This window comes from Sciurus carolinensis, chromosome 2 (genome assembly GCF_902686445.1).
Source record: "Sciurus carolinensis chromosome 2, mSciCar1.2, whole genome shotgun sequence".
Lineage (NCBI taxonomy): Eukaryota > Metazoa > Chordata > Mammalia > Rodentia > Sciuridae > Sciurus > Sciurus carolinensis.
The window spans coordinates 77,347,651-77,359,743 of record NC_062214.1 but is presented as its reverse complement, the minus strand read 5'-3'; the positions used below and the strand labels follow the sequence as shown (position 1 = coordinate 77,359,743).

The window sequence follows — 12,093 nt, the reverse complement described above, 5'->3', positions numbered from 1 at the left end:
TGGCACGTGTTCAGAGTCAGTGACTGGTTCCCTTTGGAAGGACTTACTGAAACAAAAGCAAGATGGCTAGAAGGATGCATTAAACCGTACTGAGAAATGCTTCCAGTGGCAGAGTAAGAAATCCAATTCTGCAGGTGGAACCAATGTATCTCTTGATGAGTCCTTGAGAGGAAAATGAAGTAGACACCAGTGGCTACAGGGAGCCAAGCTGGGTCTCCAGGAAAAGAGAAATCCACTGGCCTGTGGGAGAGGCGTAAGATGAGTAAACAGCTTCTTAGAGATGCTAGAAAGAACAGGGACTAGGTCTTTTCTGCCATTTTAAAATTGTACATAGACTACTCCCAAACAGTTTCAGTCATTATAAAATGTGTTACAAAACTGCCCACCATTCCCACACTCTACCAAAAACTTGTAAGTTTGTCTCCTGAGAAGGCCCTTACAGCCAGGTCTCAGGGCTGCAAACAAGCCCCCTGGACTCCAGATACCAGGAGGTTATACCCCAACTTATCCAACAAGACAACTGGATTTCCCTTAAGGACTTCTAAAGTCTTTAGAAAGAATAGCACAAAGGAGTTCCCTTTCTAGAAATGGGATTGCTCTGTATCTTATTGTTGTAGTGATAACAAGAATCTACACATGTGATAAGACTGCATAGAAATGTGAACATAAAAACATACGCATGAATGAACACATGTAAAACTGGTCAAATCTGAATAAGGTCTGGAGACTGTACCCAGGTCAACTGCCTAGTTTTAATAGTGTTCAAAACTTTTTTAAGATGTTATTACTGAAGGACACTGGGTGAAGAAGGCACTCTGCACTATTTTTGTAACTTATCATTTCAAAATAAAATCTTTTAAAAGTCTATTGGAAAACATACTCTGACCTCCAACTGAAAAAGTCTAAAACCAAACCAACCCCATAATCTTGACCTTAAACTCTAATTATAATAACCTATTTGCTGCTTGCCTCCATAAATGTGCTTTCCAGCCTTCCACATGTGTTCCACCTTTGGAGTCTCTGCTTTTGTAATCCCGCCCTTCCTTCACACTCACTCACAGTTATTTCCTTCACCTTTCCACCACTCCCCACAGGCTCTGGCTATTCTAAATTCCACTAAGCAATGGCATCAGAGCTGTGTGGTAGGTACTTCTTATATGCACTCTGGCAGGTTCCCTCTCCTCACTAACGATTAAATGTTCTATATCCTTTTCCACAAGCAGATTTTGATAGGGTGGAGTCAGATGATTTACCTGAACTATCAGAAGGATGTTTGTTTGAAATGGATATACTGTCTACTTTATAACTTTGTTTAATGTTTCCCCTAAGTGCTCTCCTGGCTTCTTTGTCCTGATTTGTCTAATAACCATTAAAATAAATTTTTCCCATTACTTGATATATATATTGAAAAAGATTATAGATTCCTTGATAGTATTTTTCAATACAGATAGAACTGAATGATTTATATTATTTTTCTCCAATACAACTAATGAGGCTATAAGGAGAGAGAGGGTGGGAATTATCCTATTGAGGTTACACATGTATGTGTAGACACACACACACACACACATCACAAGTCCATGGTCATTATGAAGGTCAGGACATTAAAACAAAGGTCATTTTCATATTCAGTAATTCTACATTCAAGTAACTATTTTCAGTCATCGGTTTTCAGTTAGTTTCACCCAATCATTACTATAATCCAAGAATCTAGCCTCTTATTCCTAAAGAGTATGCCTACCCAAAAAATTGAAGAGCATCTTCTTCCCTTCCTCCAAAATATAATTTCTGCATCGGACTATACATTTTTGTTCTCCATGATTTTGGTGACTATATTTAACCAGTGTTTTAGAGAGAGAAAGTCTTTGAAATAAAAACACCTGGTAAGTTTTAGCCTCACTGTTGACTGTGTGACTTTGGACAAGTCATTTCCCATCTAGACCTGTTCTCCTACCTATGAATGAAAGATGGACTTAAATGATCAAAAATGCCTTCCAGTTCAAATGATCCCCAGAATGCTGATTAAATGCCTGAAGGATATATAAATGCTAGAGACTGCAGGCAAACCACTACCTCAGACTAATAAATTTGTGAAACACTGACATCTGCTGGAAATTGAGCACAACTTAACCCATCTAAGAAACAGCCTTTAAAAACCTCATTTCTCTCATTTTGAAAACATGTTATAAAGGATGTATGTTTCTTATGAAATCAAATTTTTAATATTTGATTTTATCAAGCTTAAGAAAATTTTGAGGAAAATAACTTTCAAATTACTTCAAAGTCTTCAGGTTCCATTTGGAAATTTGAGTCTATGTTCCTGTTTTCCTTTACAACACAAATAACCAGCTTTAAAATATAATGGAAAAATTCCATTTATAATAACAAATATAAATTAAGAATAAGAATACACTTAATAATAACAATACACTTAAAGAAAATGAGCAGAAACAACAGGACTAAAAGCAAAAACACTTAAAAAGAAATGCAGAAAAGGTCTTGAAAAAAATGAAGAAATGTATCATATTCCTAAAGAAGAGGGAATATTATAAAGAAATCCATTTTCCCCATATTAATCTACAAATTTAACACTACTCCAGTCAAGATCTCCAGGAGATCTTGGGGGAGAAATAACAAAATTACTTTCAAGCTCATTTGTTAAATGAGTATGTAAGAATGGTATGGGGCTGGAGATGAAGCTCAGTGGTAGGGTACTTCCTTAACATACAGGAGGCCCTGGAGTCAATACCCAGCATCAAGACAAAAGAACAGTTAGCTAGATTTTTCAAACCAGACCCCAACATATACAAGAATTTAGAACATGAAATGAAAATGGTAACATTTCAAACCAAAGAGAAAAGACAGATAATTCAATAAATGGTGCTGGAACACCTGGCTATAATTTTTTAAAGTTACATTCCCTCCCTGAACACATCAACCTAAATTCAAAAACAATTAAGATTTCAATAATAAAGAAATAAAATACTACATAGTGGAGACTTTCCTAATTTCAAAAGTAAAGAAAGAAAGATCTCCTAAAATGAAACAAAAGGCAAAAAACCCTATAGAAAAAGATTAATGGACTTTATTAATGAAATTGTAAACATTTCTATCCCTCCAAAACAAACCATACATAAAATTAAGAAGAAATATTTTAAATGGATAGAAACTGTTCACAGCATGACTGACTACATGACAGACTAATAGTTAATATTTTAATACTTAAGAAATTGTTACCATTCATCAGAAAATGATGAATACAAAAAAGAGAGAATAAATTCCCAAGAGAAATGGGAGGAAAAAACAATGCTTTGTAAAAGACAAACTAGAAAACTGTACATAATGATCAAGTTGGATGCATCCCAGGGATTCAAGGTTGATTCAATATATGTAAATCCAATAAATGTAATTCATCACATAAATAGAATGAAAGGTAAAAATCACATGATTATCTCAATAGATGCAGAAAAGGCCTTCAAAAAAATTCAGCACCCATGTTAAAAACACTGAAGAAACTAGGGACATAAGGAACGTACCTCCATATTGTAAAGTCTACATATGACAAACCCAAAGCTAACATCTTACTGAGGGGTGAAAAAACTGAAAACATTTCCTCTAAAATCAGGAATACTCTCACCATTCCCATCCAATATAGTTCAACTCTAGCCAGAGTAATCAGGTAAGAGAAGGAAATTAAAGGGGTACATATGAGAAAAGAAAAAAATCAAACTATGTCTATTTGCTGATAGCAGAATTCTATAAGTAGAGGACCCAAAAACCTCTACCAGACAACATCTAGATCTGATAAACAATCTCAGCAAAGTAGGAGACAAGATCAACATACAAAAAAAATCAACAAATAAACGACCTAACACCACAGCTCAAAGTCCTAGAAAAAGAAGAGCAGACCAACACAAAAAGTAGTAGAAGACAGGAAATAGTTAAACTCAGAGCTGAAATCAATGAAATTCAAACAAAAGAAATAATCGAAAAAATTGACAAAATAAATAATTGGTTCTTTGAAAAAAATAAACAAAATTGATAAACCCTTACCCACACTAACAAAGAGAAGGAGAGAGAAAAATTACTAAAATTCACAATGAACAAGGAAATAACACTACAGACATAGTGAAATACAAAACATAATTAGAAGTTATTTTGAAAATCTATACTCCAACAAAACAGAAAACCTCGAAGACATCAACAGGTTTCTAGAGACATATGAATTACCTAAACTGAACCAAGAGGACATACACAACTTAAACAGTTCAATTTCAAGTAATGAAATAGAAGAAGTCATCAAAAGCCTACCAATAAGGAAAAGTCCGGGACCAGATGGGTTCTCAGCCGAGTTCTACAAAACATTTAAAGAAGAGCTCATTCCAATACTCCTCAAAGTATTCCATGAAATAGAAGAGGAGGAAACCCTCCCAAACTCATTTTATGAAGCCAATATCACCCGATACCTAAACCAGACAGAGACACATCGAGGAAAGAAAATTTCAGACCAATATCCTTAATGAACATCGACACAAAAATTTTCAACAAAATTTTAGCAAATTGCATACAAAAATATATTAAACAGATAGTGCACCACGATCAAGTGGGTTTTATCCCAGGGACGCAAGGTTGGTTCAACATCCGGAAATCAATAAATGTCATTCACCACATCAACAGACTTAAAAAAGTCAAGAATCACGTGATTATTTCAATAGATGCAGAAAAAGCATTCGATAAAATACAGCATCCTTTCATACTCAAAACACTAGAAAAAATAGGGATAGTGGGAACATTCCTTAACATTGTAAAAGGCATCTATGCTAAGTCAAGGACAATATCATTCTAAATGGTGAAAAACTGAAAGCATTCCCCCTAAAAACTGGAACAAGACAGAGGTGTCCTCTTTCACCACTTCTATTCAACATTGTCCTTGAAACTCTAGCCAAAGCAATTAGACAGACCAAGGAAATTAAAGGGATACAAATAGGAAAAAAAGAACTCAAACTAACCCTATTTGCTGATGACATGATTATATATTTAGAGGAACCTGGAAATTCCACCAGAAAACTTTTAGATCTCATAAGTGAATTCAGTAAAGTAGCAGGTTACAAGATCAATGCTCATAAATCTAATGCATCTTTGTACATAAGTGATGAATCTTCAGAAAGAGAAGTTAGGAAAACTACCCCATTCACAATAGCCTCAAAAACAATAAAATACTTGGGAATCAATCTCACAAAAGAGGTGAAAGACCTCTACAATGAGAACTACAGAACACTAAAGAAAGAAATTAAAGAAAACCTTAGAAGATGGAAAGATCTCCCATGTTCTTGGATAGGAAGAATTAATATTGTCAAAATGGCCATACTACCAAAAGTGCTATACAGATTCAATGCAATTCCAATTAAAATCCCAATGACGGACCTTACAGAAATAGAGCAAGCAATCACGAAATTCATCTGGAAGAGTAAGAAACCCAGAATAGCTAAAGCAATCCTTAGCAGGAAGAGTGAAGCAGGGGTATCACAATACCAGACCTTCAACTCTACTACAAAGCAATAGTAACAAAAACGGCATGGTATTGGTACCAAAATAGACAGGTAGATCAATGGTACAGAACAGAGGACACGGACACAAACCCAAATAAATACAATTTTCTCATATTAGACAAAGGGGCCAAAAATATGCAATGGAGAAAAGATAGCCTCTTCAACAAATGGTGCTGGGAAAACTGGAAATCCACATGCAGCAGAATGAAACTAAACCCCTATCTCTCACCCTGTACAAAACTCAATTCAAAATGGATCAAGGACCTTGGAATCCTGCATCTTCCAAATCTTCAACATGTCTGCTTAGGATCAGACTTCCTTAACAGGACTCCCATAGCACAAGAAATAAAAGCAAGAATCAATAACTAAGATAGATTCAAACTAAAAATCTTTCTCTCAGCAAAGGAAACTATCAGCAAAGCGAAGAGAGAGCCTACAGAGTGGGAGAATATCTTTGCCACTCATACTTCAGATAGAGCACTAATTTCCAGAATATATAAAGAACTCAAAAAACTCTACACCAAGAATACAAATAATCCAATCAACAAATGGGCTAAGGAAATGAACAGACACTTCACAGAAGAAGATCTACAAGCAATCAACAGATATATGAAAAAATGTTCAGCATTTCTAGTAATAAGAGAAATGCAAATCAAAACTACACTAAGATTCCATCTTACCCCAATTAGAATGGTGATTATCAAGGATACAAGCAACAATAGGTGTTGGCGAGGATATGGGGAGAAAGGTACACTCATACATTGCTTGTGGGGTTGCAAATTAGTACAGCCACTCTGGAAAGCAGTGTGGAGATTCCTTAGAAAACTTGGAATGGAACCACCATTTGACTCAGCTATCCCACTCCATGCTCTATATCCAAAGGAATTAAAATCAGCATACTATAGAGATACAGCCACATTCATGTTCATAACTGCTCAATTCACAATAGCCAGATTGTGGAACTAACCTAGATGCCCTTCAATGGATGAATTGATAAAGAAACTGTGGTATATGTATACAATGGAATATTACTCAGCCATAAAGAATAATGAAATCAGGGCATTTGCAGGCAAATGGATGAAATTGGAGAATATCATGCTAAGTGAGATAAGCCAATCTCAAAAAACCAAAGGATGAATGATCTCACTGATAAGCAGATGATGACACATAATGGGGGGGGCAAGAATGGAGGAAGGAGGGACCGTATAGAGGGAAAAGAGGGGTGGGAGGGGTAGGGGTAGGAAAAAAAAATAACAGAATGAATCAAAAACTATTCCCCTATGTAAAACTATTCCAAATGGTATGCCTCTACTTCATGTACAGAGAAACAAGATGTATCCCACTTGTTTACAATAAAAATAAATTTTAAAAAAGATCAGCATACAAAAATCAATAGCTAAGTGTACTTGTGGGAAATCAAATTTTGATACCCTGTGGAATGGCAGGGATTTCTTGGAGCATTGATCTTTTTGTTGGAAATGATGAGCATTGTTTCTTTACCTTTTAGGTAACTGGAATAGAGAGAAAAAGATTCTGTAAAAAAAAAAAAATCAATAGCTTTCTTATATTCTAATAATGAAAATGCCAAGAAAGACATCAAGAAATTACTTAATTCACAATAGCCTCCTAAAAATAAAATATTAGGAATAAATCTAACTAAGGTGGTGAAAGGTCCTACAGTGAAAATTATAAAGCGATGAGGAAACTGAAGGAGACCTTAGATGATGGAAAGACCTACCATGTTCATAGATAGACAGAATTAATATTATCAAAATGGCTGTACTGCCAAAAGCAACCTATATAATCCATTCAATCTTCCAGCAAAATACCAAAGACATTCTTCACAGAACTAGAAAAAAAAAAGTTCTGAAATTTATATGGAATAATAAAAGGCCTAGAATAGCCAAAGCAATCCTGAACAGCAAGAACAGCACTGGAGGCATCACAATACCTGATCTCAAATTAAATTATACTATGGAGCTATAGTAATAAAAACAGCATGTATTGAGATAAAAACAGATGGGAAGACCAATGGAACAGACTAGAAGACAGAGAGAAACCCAAAAGATACAGTCATCTGATTCTTGACAAAGGTGCCAAAAACATATGTTGGAAAAAAAGATACAGTCTTCCCTTCCCCTTCTCTCCATGCTCGGGACCAAAGGCAGGACCTCATGCATGCCAAACAAGTGTTCTACCACTGAGCCATAGCCTCAGCAGCACTTTTTTTTTTTTTTGTCTCGACTTCCTTTACTGTGTTGCAGGATTGGTTTCTTTGTAAAATAACAAATGTGCACTAAAGGAAATCTGAAAAATAGAGAAAAACTGAAAACTACTCATAAAATTAAAAATTAAAAATTAATTAAATTAAATTAAAATTTAAAATTATCCACCTTCTTGAGACATGGTTGTTGGTAATGTCTGGGTAAGTAGTTTTCTTAGTCTTTCTTCCCTGCTCAGCACTTTCTTAACAAATGGTGCTGGGGAAACTGAATATCCATATGAGAAAAATTAAACTAGATCCCTACTTCTAACCCTGCACAAAAATCAACTGAAAGTGGATCAAAGTTCTAGGAATTAGACCAGAAATAGTGAAACTGCTAGAAGAAAACATAGGGGCAACATTCTAACATACTGGCACAGGTACTAGTTTCCTTAATAAGAATCCTAAAGCTCAAGAAACAAAATCAAGAATCAATAAGTGGGATGGCATTAAATTAAAAAGCTTCTGCACAGCAAAGAAAAATAAAAACATGAAAAGAGAGACTACAGAATGGGAGAAAATCTTTACCAACTTCTCTTATGATGGAATTAATAACCAGAAACACAAAAAATATTTAACACCAAAAAATAACAATAATAATAACCTACTCAATAAATGGGAGAAAGATCTAAAGAGATATTTCTCAAAAGAAAAAATTAAAATGGCAAAAAAAATATTAGCAATCAGGGAGATGTAATCAAAAGTACACTCGAATTTCATCTCACCCACCCCAGTTGGAATGGCAATCATCAAGAACACAAATAACAATAATTGCTGGTGAGGATGCAGGGGAAAAGGTACACTTACACCTTGTTGGTGGACTACGAATTAGGACAACCACTTTGGGAAGCCATATGGAGACTCCCTAAAAGACCGGGAACGGAACCACCATATGGTCCAGCTATCCCATTCCTTGGTATTTATCCAAAAGGACTAAAATCAGCATACTATAATGATACCTATATATCAGTGTTTATAGTAGCACAATTCACAACAGCTAATTTGTGGAACCAGCCTAGTGCCCATCAATAGATGAATGGATAACAAAAATGTGGCATATATACACAATGGATTTCTATTCAGTCAAACACATAAAAAAAAATGGAATTATGTCATTTACTAAATTATGTCATTTGAAGAAGTGAAGAAGAAATGGAGATAAGTGGAAGAAACTGAAGAACATCATGCTAAGAGAAATAAGCCAAACTCAGAAAGTCAAGGATTAAATATTTTCTCTCATATATGAAAGCAAGAGAGAAAAGGGGAATTTTAAAAAAGGAATCTCACAAAAACAAAGGGAGAAAAAGCAGTAGAGACAGGAAAAGGGGAAGGAGGAGGGAAGGGAAATGGAAGAACTGAGGAATGAAGCTGACCAAATTATGACCTATAAATTTATGAATATATCACAGTGTATTCTAATTTTATATAAAATTATAAAATGCACCAATTTAAGAAATAAATAAATAGAAAGAAGACCAATGGAGCAGGGAAGAGAGTTGGGGGAAAGAGGAGGGGAGGGAAAGGAGACACACTGGGGATTGAAATGGAGCAAACTATGCTATATGCATCTATGAATATGTCAAAATGAATACCCACTATTATGTATAACAATAATTCACTAAACATTCTTTTTTTATGATTTTTTTTTATTGTAAACAAATGGGATACATGTCGTTTCTCTGTTTGTACATGGCGTAAAGGCATACCATTTGTGTAATCATAAATTTACATAGGGTAATGTTGTTTGATTCATTCTAAAAATATGGAACGCTTCTCGAATTTGCGTGTCATCCTTGCGCAGGGGCCATGCTAATCTTCTCTGTATCGTTCCAATTTTAGTATATGTGCTGCCAAAGCGAGCACCACTAAACATTCTTAAAAAGACAAATTGAAAGGTTATAAAACAAACAAAAGTCTACAAAAGTTACTGTCCCTTATTCATATTTTGTCTTTTTCCATAATTATCACATTATGACCATTGTAATTTTAAAAAGAAGTGAAAAGGAAATTAAAACAAAACCTAATAATCATCCTTTTGATCAATTCTCCAAGACAAAATCAGAAATAATAACACAACAAAACCAAGCTACTTCTAGGGTTGAAAATCCAAGTAGCAGAGATCATAAAACACCCTAAATAAATTTCTTCTGAGAATGTTAACAAACTTTTTCAATATATTAGTGAAGTTTCCTGCTGCTATGATATACTTTTTTTAAAAATTTTTATTAAAAGAAGCATGCTTCTTCCTGATAAGACCTCGTGATAAACTACTACAGGTAGAATATCCCTAACTCAAAAACCTAAAATCTGAAATCCTCCAAAATCTGCAACTTTTTGGTTGCTGCATGTGAAAATATTCCACATTTGACCTCAAATATGGATCACAGACACACTAAAATATTATATAAAATTACTTTCACTCTATGTGTAAAAGATACATATGAATTCACAATGAATTTTGTGTTTTGACTTGGGTCCTGCCCTCAAGACATCTCATTATGAATATGCAAATATTCCAAAATTCAAAATTTTCAAAACATTTCTGGTCCCAAGAACTTGAGACAAGGGATATTCCAAATATACCCACAGTTAGACTTGGCTTAGAAATAACTGCCCTTCTGAAGCCTTCCCAAGTACTTCTAGGCAAAAAGAATTCTCCATCCTGAGTCCCCAGAGCACTCTGGGCACATCAGCATTTCACTCCTAAGCACCAGGACTGAAATCACTAGTGAATGTATTAAGTCACCAACATTAGCAGCAGCAGCACCATCAAGCACTTATTGTAAAACAGACACTGTACTAAAAGCTTTACACAAATTTCTTTTTTAATTTCCAAAACAATCCAGTGAAGCAGATATTGTCCTGATTTTCAAATGAAGGACCAGAGTCTTAGAGTCAGGCACTTACTCGTGTCCACTGAGCTAGCATGCAACAGCATCAGTAAGTAAACTCAAGTTTTGTCCAAAACAAAACCTGCACCTTACCTGCTCTTCATCCTCTCTCCATACAGCTGTTCTTGCCCAATAAACTAAGCTCTGTATGATCAGAGATCACTGTCTCTTATTCATCATTTTGTTTCCTGGTCATCACAGGGGCCTGGCACACAGTAAATAGTCATTAGTGGCCCTTTATTTGTTATTTCAATGTGCATTCATTCAAGAAAAAATCTGCACAGTCATGTGTTGGTGACAGGTATGTCAACTAGAGTAACCTTTTTGAAAAACAAAATGGAAATATCTAGAAAAAAAAAAAATTAAGAATCCAGAGTCATTCCAGTGATGGCAATCAGTCCTATGGTCTTACTTGCATATGTATGCCAAAAAAACTATCTGGATGTTATTATTGTTATTATATAATTAATTTACTATTATTTGTAACATTTTAAAAACAGAGGCAATCTTAATGTCTATCAACAGAAGATTACTTAAATAATTTTGAGCACATCAATACTATGCAAACATTTAAAGCCCTAAGCTAGAGTTGAGGGTATAGTTCAGTGGTAGAGCACTCAACCGGCATGTGCAAGATCCTGGGTTCATTCCCCAGCACCACACAAAAAAAAGAAAAACTCACTATGCTAGACCTATATGTGCTGCTGTGAAGATTCTAAGGTTTATTAACAAGTGTAAAAGCAAGATGCAGAACAGAATATAGACATGACTTAACCTGTGTAAGTTTTATCTAAACAATACATATAGATCTAGAGGGATACACAAGTATGTTAACAATGGATGACTCTGAAGAATAGGCTAGAGAGAGGGAAGGTGAGACTTTCTCATTTCATACCCTTCTAAGTCATTTAAACTCTTTACCATGGGTATATAATTTCTTTTATGAATGAAAGAATGAGTGAATGAATGAATGAATGACTACCCTACTGTTAAGAACTTTTCTTTTTTGTTTGTTTGGGTATTGTTTGTTTTTTAAACATCAACACAGAATGAAATGAAGTTCAGTTAACTTAAGATTGTCCAAAATGGCTAACTGTATATCAATACCCTTAAATCCAGTTTTGATATTCAAAGACTATATTCTCATTTTAAAGATTTGGCAGGTTCTTTACACCACCACCAAAAAATAAAATACAATATAAATAAAATCATCCTTTCACTCACCATTTTTTTCATTTTACCTGATAAATCTACAGAGGATACAAAACAAGCAAATCTTATCTGGAAGCAATTGGTAAAATCTGCTTTGCTTGTTGTTTGTCACAAACTGAACTGCAGCTAAAAGTACAAAGCTAGTAACTCCTCTCAGAAGACAACAGTGGAAAAGCTG

At 34.7% G+C, this 12,093-nt stretch overlaps 1 protein-coding gene and 1 non-coding gene across 6 annotated transcripts in view; both read right to left on the bottom strand.

The window, feature by feature from the left end:
- The window catches only part of Mthfs (methenyltetrahydrofolate synthetase), a 117,070-nt gene that overhangs the window by 74,378 nt on the left and 30,599 nt on the right, over nucleotides 1–12,093 (bottom strand). The window lies entirely within an intron of this gene.
- On the bottom strand, nucleotides 9,569–9,675 carry LOC124978575 (U6 spliceosomal RNA). The gene has a single exon (XR_007107543.1). It is a non-coding gene; the product is annotated as a U6 spliceosomal RNA (small nuclear RNA).